Below are 9,791 nucleotides of genomic sequence, written 5' to 3'. Positions count from 1 at the left end.
GTTTCTACGCTAAAGACATCCACTCCCTTCCTGCGCGCTGGGATCGGCGTTATCAATGCCAATGGCAACTCTAATTATATATGGTTATTAAAATTTCTTTACATTCATCTGAAGTCTCCTTTTCATTTGGGCACACCTTATAGATAAATGCATCATCTTCAAAAAGTCTGAAGTTACTATTAATCCTGTTTGCCAAGTCATTAACATACATCGTAAATAGTAAGGGTCCCAACACATTTCCTTGCGGTCTGACCTCAAGTTACTTCTGCATCTGTCGATAACTGTCCATCCAAGATAACATGCTGCATCCTCCCTTCCGACAAATCCTCTTTTTGCCCAGAAACGTTCAGCAAGACGTGCGCCTGTGTAGTGAAAGAGGGACGTATGGTTGAAGGAACCGCCCAGATGTGTTTACCTAAGCAGGCGACCGGGACCAATACGACTTTGTGTGCTCATTCGGTACACCTGCGCACATTATGACTGTGCAGGCAAAGCAGAGTGTGGTGTGTGTGTGTGTGTGTGTGTGTGTGTGTGTGTGTGTGTGTGTGGTGCCGACTCTTCGAGTAAACCGAAGTGCGCGAGGAGATAAACAGCCTGGCTTCACGACCTCAAAACGAAACGGGGACGAGAAGTTTATTGAAATCCACCTCAGTGAGCCATGCCTCTAGAAAATATTTGTAAAGATTATCATGTAGCGAAAAGAAACAAGTGGGGCATTCAGAATCGGTAGAAAAAATGAAAGAAATACAACTTGCTGCCAACAAACTAATTGTAGCCTCCTAAAACAAAATAGGCAATTATTACTGAAAGTAATCGATGGAATCTTGAAAATCAGGAAGTTAATTAATTCAAATGCATAAACCAGAGCTGCGGTACTTGCAGTTGTCGAATTTCTTAAATGATGAAGGCGTTCAACAAAATATTTGAAGTGATCGCGAGACTAATGCAACTGAAATTGGAAATGGAAGTCAGGTAACTAACATAAAATAGTTTCTTGTAACAAACTGGCATGTAAAGACCCTTGCCTTCTCTTCTGCGATTCTTTACAACACTCAACACATTTTTCCCGGTTTAACCCTTTCACTGAGCATGTAGTCGGAGCGGCCACCTCCCAAATGTGCGTAATTTACAAGTGGTGCGTACGTACATAGTGTACTGCGTCGGAATTGCGGCCTATGAGTGACCGCGTATCTAGCCCTCAGGAGTCACCCCAACACAGTACAAGAGTAAATCGAGAAAGAAAGAAATATAGATGCAATACATTGCTGATAATTCATGGAGAGGCGCAATATATCTTGAACTAACTCCTCAGAAGATAACAGGTTCTTGAAAACACTATGAGCAACTCAAGAAACAATCAGCACTCGTGTACCTGATCGAATTATTAAGCAAGCTTTTCAATACTATTATGCTACAACGATCCCACGGATCTTTTTGAGATTAGCTCATAAATAATTATAGAGATCATCAACACACCACAAACGTGAGTACCGTACAAATTACAATTAAGGAAAATTATACAGAACAGTCATATTCTACCACGTAATACTAACAGCACTTATTTCGTTACTCTGCCAATAACAACGTTGTACTTGGCGTTAAATTACTTAATTAATTCTACATCTTAATTACAACACTTACGGATTCCAAATGTATAAAAGTTCTGCAGTTAATTACCCATAAAAGTACTTGTCTCGGGCCAAAGATGTAATGGTTACTATGGAAACTAACAACAGTTGTATCTTCTGATTAGCGAGTCCTCTACTAATAAAGTTTAAATATAGTCTTTTGTGCTAAAACCGAATTCTTTCATAAGTAAATCTTTGCGTATTAGTTTATAATTGTTAGTGTTTTTTTACTGTAACCTCAATGTTATCTCTCAAGACGTTACGTAAATAGTAAAAACTTTGCGTCGTTAAACTTTGATAAAGTACTTCTCAGCTTACTTTTTAGGGACTCGTCATTCATTTATTTATATAGTATCTCTGACTTGAGCGTGTTTGCTCTACTTATTATACGCCAGATCACTAAACTTATTTTTTTTCTTTTCGGAGCCAAAATTGGATTGCACTTTATTTAGAATAGTGGGTAAAATGATAATACGGGGATTTGGCTTTAATTTTAACGAATCAGAGTTTATTTAAAATGAATCAGATCTTTACACCGGCAAACGTTGATGTGAGCGAGTGATCACAAATCTAATCTCACACTGAACCAGATAGAAACTAATTTTTTTTTTTAATTAAAGAAACACAACAAAAAACCTACGAGCCATCACCACTTCCAATCTCAACTTAAAATCATATTTTCAAAACTCAACCAGTTTAGGTGTTGGTTTCTCGTATACCCAGTACAAATATAAATGAATGTCACTCGTCACTTCCTATTAGAATAACGGTAGCATTTGAATTTTCTTTCTTCAAATGGTGCACCTAGGGCAAGCGAATCTCTGTAATTGCGTCATTAAGAATATGTACGGGGTAAATGCTGTGGTAATCGTAATTCACTTTCGGTCCATTTGTTCCTGTACTCGATTATTACGATCAAGAAAAATTCGAGAACGACGCTCGATTATTGAATGATCCACAGTATACAACAAGTTACTACCTCGTTGTAACACTATCCCTCACAAATGCACACAAATAGCTAATATTCAACTACCTTAGAGTTTGCGTATACCAAAATCTTCAAATTATAGGCAACTCGCAAGTCCTTTGGCGTGTGCAACAAATTGTTAGAGGCAACATAACAGGTTCTCGGAAGACACCATGGCGGGCTTTAAAACTTTCATTCACGGTCGTATCTAGGACACACAACTATCACTCTTCAAACTAACACAGCGTACCAGCAACGCTACGCTAAGCCTGTCGCTCAAAGATCGCTTGACCACAGATCAAGTACAAAACAAAATTACGAGGAGCTGCGTTCCAACAAAATTCATCAAACAATTCCACGGATTGCCCTCTAGTATTGCTGCTGCATCATCTAATCTTGTATTTAAAAATCTAAATGCACTCATTACAAGTTTCCGAAACCTTTCCAACAAAATTCAAGGAAAATCTGGAACTTTCTAGACAGTCGATACCGAATTCTCATAGCAAAGTATCGATAGTGACACACGTAAACGTCCAGAATGAGATTTTCACTCTGGAGCGTAGTGTGCGCTGATATGAAACTTCCTGGCAGATTAAAACTGTGTGCCGGACCGAGACTCGAACTCGCGACCTTTGCCTTTCGCGGGAGAGCTTCTGTAAAGTTTGGAAGGTAGGAGACGAGATAGTGGCAGAAGTAAAGCTGTGATGACGGGGCGTGAGTCGTGCTTGGGTAGCTCAGTTGGTAGAGTACTTGCCCTCGAAAGGCAAAGGTCCCGAGTTCGAGTCTCGGTCCGGCACACAGTTTTGTTCTGCCAGGAAGTTTCACGTAAACGTGTCTCGACCCACGTGAAGTAACACAACAGACTTCGCCTGAAGATAATGGAGAGGCATTCCATCGAAACGTTGCTACGAGACGACGACGCTACTCGGCAGACAACCCGTGAAGACTTCATGTATGAAATTCGCCGAGAAAGCCCCCACTCACATGTAACACAACAGTCGTTTTACCGACTCAAGCTCGCGTACTCTTCGGCTCCTCGATAGTGACTAACTGCTTCTTTCCACAAAACCATAGCTGAACCATAAATCTAGACAAATGTAAGGTCGTGGCATTATTCTTTAACAATCGATATAATTGTTGCGGCTGTCGTTTCATTGTATAGCGGCCAGCTCGCCGAGGATGATCTCTGGCGCTCGTTGCTGCTGTCAGCCCCCGCAGCATAGATGGTCTTTCCCGATTCTGGATGAACACTTGTACCGCTGGTTACAATACTGACATTTTGCTGCTGTCATAATACATTTGAACGAGCTTGTTATTTACGTAACGATACGAAACTGTTCAAAATTAATTTTGACACTTTACAACCGATCAGGCAGAACATTATAACCACCTAACTACTACAGACGTAAAACCCATCCAGGCGATAGCAGCGTTACCTGGCGAGGAATGACTGCTAGTCAGACACATGCACGGTGCATGTACTACCAGTGAGGTTGATGTCCGTCTGAGGAATGGGGAAGACGCGTGATCTGTCAGTTTGACCGAGGTCAGATGGCCCAGAGGCTGGGCACGAGCGTTTCGGAAACGGCACGACTTGTCGTGTGTTCGACGAGTACCGTGGTGAGTGCCTTCAACACGTGACGAAACCAAGGTGAAACCACGTCCAGACTTCGTGGTGTTGGGCGGTTACCCATCACTACAGATGACGGACATCGTAGGCTGGGCAGACTGGTAAAACAGGACAGGCGGCCAACTGCGGCGAAATTAACATCAGACTTTAATGCTGGGCAGTGTACGAGTGTGTCTGAACACACAGTGCACCGAACACTCCTAACGATTGGCCTCCTGAGCCGACGACCCACGCATGTGCCAATGTTAACACGACGACATCGGCAACTACGACTGAAATGGGCAAGTGACCATCGGCACTGGAAGCTGGCGCACTGGCGTCCATGGGTCCAGTGGAGCTCGTACAAGGCACCACAGAAGGCCAAGGAATATCACACAGTGGTTGCAGACTGCGTACATCCCTTCATGACGATCATGTTTCCTGATGGCAGTGGCATTTTTCAACAAGAAATACGCCGTGTCACAAGCCCAAGAGTGTGATGGAGTGGTTCGAGGAACACAGTGACGAGTTCCAATTGATGTACTGGCCCCCCAACTCGCCAGATCTGAACCCGGTCTAACGCATCTGGGATGTGATTGAACGTGGCTTCAGAACTCTTCGCCCCACACCCCGGTATTTACTGAAATTAGGTGACTTGTGTATCCAAATGTGGTGCAAACTCCCTCCACAGATCTACCAAGGCCACGTTGCTTCCATGCCAAGACGCGTCGCCGCTGTTATCCGTGCCAAAGGTGGACATACCGGCTGTTAGATAGGTAGTCATAATGTCCTGGCTGCTCAGTGTATATGCGCCTGAAGCACTGAAACGGTAAGCGTCTATATGCGACTGGAGCGGTAATAGGGTTAGGGCAGTCTTGGTTTGTCAAAACTAAACTGAGTACCTCTAAAACGTTACCTGTTAAGGCCATGATGTACCAGTAAACTCACAGGATATCTGAATCGCAGTAGGCGTCAAGTCGACCTGACAGATGGATCAATAGAGCTCTAGCCGCACGTCGGGCTCCTTGCTGTGTGTTCCGTTGTTGATTAGCACATAACTGGCGCACCTCACCCATTAGCAGCTTGGCGCCACTTCACTCTTTGCTAGCCCCATATAATTGCATTATTGGGGTTAGTCTCTTTACTGAACATGGAGCTAGCAGTTTAGTCTCTTCAGCTTATCATTACACAGTGTTCCACCAGTCTACACTCTCAATCTGCAAGACACAGTACAGTTCTTTCTCTACCCCTTTCCCGATCTGCTCATGAATCGAGCACGGGAGAAAAACTGTGCCTGCATCCGTACGCCCCAAGATACTTCTAATTTATCCTGAAGAGCCTTCCGCGAGACGTGCAATGAGGGCATTGGAATTTTGTGCAGACGCCCACACTGATTGACATTTAGTTTCTCTAAACTCGCCAAACGGCATTCCGCAAAAGGCACATCGTTTTTCTTGCAAAGATTTACATGTAAGACCGCCGGCTACAAACCGAACAGAATAACTATGAATTTCTCGTTGAAAGTAAGCTGTTGGGGTCTCAAAAACTCGACTAATATTCTACCAGAATGAAAAATGCTCCTATCGTAGCACAAAAAATGTCAATCTATTCTGGGCACAGCTGGGGACGTAAGAGAAGGGAACTAGTTTTCAACTTATCTGGCAGCTTTAAAGACATTTAAATCAAAACATCTTCACATATTCGAATTTTTTACTTGTCAGTATTAGTACCCAGGCCAAGTAATATACGAAGGTTGGAACTTAAATAGCGGTAACTGTTTACTCATAACCGATATAAAAGAGTTACATGTTTGCACCTGTTACTGTTCTTCAATGTAGTCACCAGCGTTGTGTAAAACCCGTTGCCAGCGATGTGGAAGCCGTAGTATACCGTTAGCAGAGCCTGTTCTGTTGATGGTGCGAATGGAGCGGTCTGCTGCCTATCTAATCTCTGGAACAGTTCTGAAGCGAATGCCACGAAGTGGTTCCTTCATCCTTTAATCCTCGGAATTAAATCAAAGTCACAAGGACTTAAGTCCGGGGAGTATGGTGGATGGTACAGTACTTCCCAGTCCCATCGACCGAACAGAGCAGCCATAGCTTGCACTCTATGCGCCCGCGCATTGTCGTGCAAAATAATGGGTAGGTTGCGCAGAAAGTGTTGCCCCTTCTTTCGCAAAGCTGGTCGCAGGTGATGCTCCAAAAACGAACAGTAATACTGTGCATTGACGGCTTGCCGTAGAGGAACGTAATGCGTTAGGATAACACCAAATACAGTCGTCCACGAGGATCACCATAACTTTAGACCACTCCATTCGAACCATCACCAGAAGAGGCTCTGCTAACGGTGTACTACGCCTTCCACATCGCTGACAACGGGTTCTACACAATGCTGATGACTACTCTGAAGGACAGTAACAGGTGCAAACGTGTAACTCTTTTGTATCGGTTGTGTATAAATAGTTGCCACTATTTAAGTTTCAACCCTTGTAATACACTGTTTCAAGTAAAGTAACGTGATATGCGACGTCAGCCCTCCACGAACAAATCCTCTCCCAGAAATTTTATCGCCTCACAAAAACTTTTTACCTGCTACATCTATGCCCTTCAGCCATATGATTTTACATATTGTTTACGTGGCTGGGGAAACTTCTGGGTTTTGGGCGTAGGAACAGGGACTTCAACCTATAAATTTGCAAGACGCAAGTGCCAACGTCCTGCAGCTGAAAGAGCTCGCTGCGTTGGAGTAATAGGGTTAACTCGTAAAAAACTGATAGTATGTCGAGATAAGTCGAAAAGTTGGTTCCCTTCTTTTACATCCACAACTCTACGCAGGACATATTCGCTATTTTTTGTGCTGTGATAGGAACATTTTTCATTCTCGTTCCCAACTTTTAATCAGAAGTTTGACATTAGCCCACTATGGCTTTTTTTAGTCTTTCGAACCATGTTGCTTATACGGTGGCGACGGATAAAGCTTTCACTAAACGACAGGACGACCATTAATTATATGCATTTTTCTACATTTTTACAAAATTTGAACCAATTCCCACAAGGAGGAGGAGGAGATTAGTGTTTAACGTCCCGTCGACAACGAGGTCATCAAAGACGGAGCACAATCTCGGATTCAGGAAGGATGGAGAAGAGAAGCAGCCGTCCCCTTTCGAAGGAACCATTCCGGAATTTGCCTTGAGCGATTTAGGGAAATCACGGAAAACCCACATCAGGATGATCGGACGTGAGTTTGAACCGTCGTCCTCTCGAATGTGAGTTTAGTGTATTAAACACTGCGTTACTCCGCTCGCTGATTCCGACATTTGACTGGGTGCAGACTGTGCCTGATAACCTGGAGGAAAGGACATCAGAATGGTACCATACAGACACATTGATGTTGCCTTAGGCAAGCATGACAGAAATTTACACACAGAGAGATATAAAAGTCGAAAATATTTTTTGGAATGTAATGCTATTGTATCTCGTTACTTGTTTCTACAGGAGCATTTAATCCAGCAGGAGGCACACTTAGGGCATAGAAACCATCAAGAGCATGTCCGTCATGCTGCTTACACTGGCACATTTGTTGTGACCTGGCCCTCTACATTCTTCACAGCCAGGCCTGTGAACTGCACACTCACTGCCATGGCATCGGCCATCATACAACCGCCTTGGGCCAGCCTGCCAGCGCCTTGGGCGGTCTCACTCACCATAGCCATCAAACTCGACAACTGCCAATAATTAAAGTAACACTCCAGCTAGCAGCAGCTTCTTGTACCATCCTACTAATAATTTAGGCATGCACCATGTTAGTAGTACGCTACCTTCAAATAACTCAATGGTTGCAAGTGTGTTTGAACGATGAATCTCTTTTGCCTGTGTAGATGATTCCACTGCTGTGTGTAGAGACCTCATGCATTTCTCCAGTCGCTGTCTGAATGTTTTGGAAAGGGAACTCTTCCAAATCGTTAACAATCCGCGATATCCCACCATTAATTATAGTGTGGTGTTATACTGCGAACTGACACACCCTCAAGAACAACCTGGTGGTGTTGCAAGGAAGACCATTGTCTATGTTTGGGAGGATATTGGTCACATAAAGTAGAGAACCTCAATTACTGAGCGGTTCTGAACTTTTACCTTGAGTGTCACACTGAATTATTTTTCCAAGATGCTAGTGTCCAGTAGGACACTCAGCCACTCATTTTTTTATCCATTAAATGAAGGGCCCAGCTATACCAAACTTCCACAGGATATAGCCAATAAGAAGGCCATTATTAATGAGCAAAATCTTGATGACAGGTTTTGTATTTCACAGTCAATCCTGGCCTGTGAGAGAAATTAGAGCACAAATGCACAGAATTCCATTACATACCATGCAGGTAATAATATTCATGGATGTTATGACTTTGATTGTACTGATTTTGTTATCACACTTCAGGTCATACCAAAATTTGAGAGGCAGAATACCGGTATGGTTCACATTTATGACCAGAAGAAAAGCAAACCAGATAATAATGGCACTATCACAAATAATGTTGTTGCACTCAGATTTCAGTAGTCATATGCATATAAATTTGCTTCTATTCTCTGAGGAAGACAATCAGCCCAATTGTTGGATGAAACTCGTGTCCAAACTCCTTTCCTCCCAGTTGAGTAAAGATGGAAATAAATGGAATTTTTGTCCTAGATGACTGAATTCCTTTATTTCAAGTGGGCATTTAGCGAAGCATCTAATAGATCACTCTTCACAGTTATGGGTATGTGTCGATAGCCTTAAAGAGAAAAGAAATTCTTCATTTTTTTATTTATGTTAATGTTTCTAAACCCATTAATTCAATATCGCACATGAAATATTCTTTATTTGTATGAAATACCAGTTTTGGCTAACAATCTAGCCAGCTTCAGACCTAAGATACGACACCATTTTTTCCCTCATATTAGCAACATATAACAACTTACAGAAGTGTACATAATATTATAACAGGGTCCAATAGCATACACATGAATTAATTACAGAATACATACCATAAAAATTCTTGATTAGTGTTTGTGCCTTTACAATTTCACACATCATTAAAATTTTTCTTAAAATGACAACATCCATACATGCCATACTTAAAAACAGTTTTTCATCGTTCATGCCTGTGTAACTGAACGATGGTCAAAAACTGAAAATAGATATTAAAACAGAAAAGATGCAGTGAAAATAAAAGAATAACATTTATATAAGGAGCTATCCACTAAAATGACTAAATGTACAGGGTGTTGTCTTACAAAAGCTGTTATGCCATAAAAACTTTGTAACTGTTACGACCAGTATTTTCGTCATCTCATACGAAAGATCAATATATATATGTTTTTGCAATAAGGAAGCTGTGAATAGTACAGCAGCTGATCTCATGGCAAGAAACGCATTTTGGCATATGCATAGAACACACAGGTGTGCCCAGTACTGTAGTGAAATGTGGACTGATTACCACTGGATTTTGACATGTCACTTGCAACAAAGACAGCTAGATGGCGTTAGCAGCTAGCTATATAACATACATAAAATCTACATGTTCTAATAACATTTTAAGAAACGAGATGTA

General features: G+C 42.2%; 1 non-coding gene across 1 annotated transcript; it reads left to right on the top strand.

Moving 5' to 3' along the window:
- The first annotated feature begins 3,317 nt into the window (after positions 1 to 3,317).
- Positions 3,318 to 3,392, top strand: Trnas-cga. The gene has a single exon. It is a non-coding gene; the product is annotated as a tRNA-Ser (tRNA).
- The last annotated feature ends 6,399 nt before the right edge of the window (positions 3,393 to 9,791 follow it).

The sequence above is a fragment of the Schistocerca piceifrons genome, chromosome 3, assembly GCF_021461385.2.
Source record: "Schistocerca piceifrons isolate TAMUIC-IGC-003096 chromosome 3, iqSchPice1.1, whole genome shotgun sequence".
Classification (NCBI taxonomy): domain Eukaryota; kingdom Metazoa; phylum Arthropoda; class Insecta; order Orthoptera; family Acrididae; genus Schistocerca; species Schistocerca piceifrons.
Note: the sequence above shows the minus strand (reverse complement) of the source record. Positions and strands in the feature narration are given on the sequence as shown.